Genomic DNA, 615 nt, shown 5'->3' on the forward strand with positions numbered 1-615 from the left:
GAGTCCCGGGCAGGCGCCGCATACACCGGCGCGGCGCTCCGGACGGCCACGGGCGGCGGCGCTCGGAGGAGAGGAGGCGGCGGCCGCGGCGGCGCTTGGTGGTGTTGTTGTTTGCAGGCGCTCAACGTGGTGTCATCCTAGCCGGGCGGCGGCCGCGGCTGCAGGACACTGCGGGATCGCCCGCGTCTGGCGCGGCCCGCCTGCTCCAAAGACAAATAAACGGGCCGTGAGTGCCGCGGCGCAGTCCCGGGCGCAGGCGGGGCGCGCGGGGCCTGGAGCGGCGCGCGCAGCGGACGAGGCGCACAAAACTCAGCCCGCTCTCCCCGAGGAATGGACCCTTTCCCGGGAGCCAAAACTCGAAGCCCCCGGGAGCGGCGCTGTCAGAGGGTGACGTCGGGGGGCGGTGCCTACGCCATATATGGGAGCGGCCGCCCCTCGCCGCGCCCCTCGCCGCCGCCGCCGCCGCCGCGCTCGCCGACTGACTGCCTGACGGCGCGCGAGCCGGCCCGAGCCCCGCGAGCCCCGCGAGCCCCGTGGCCGCCGCGCGCCGAGGAAGTTCCCGCTCGCCCCAATAAAGCGTGCCAGGACCCCCTCGCAGCCCAGGCCGAGCGCAGC

The sequence above is a fragment of the Trichechus manatus genome, unplaced genomic scaffold (assembly GCF_000243295.1).
Source record: "Trichechus manatus latirostris isolate Lorelei unplaced genomic scaffold, TriManLat1.0 scaffold00031, whole genome shotgun sequence".
Classification (NCBI taxonomy): Eukaryota; Metazoa; Chordata; class Mammalia; order Sirenia; family Trichechidae; genus Trichechus; species Trichechus manatus.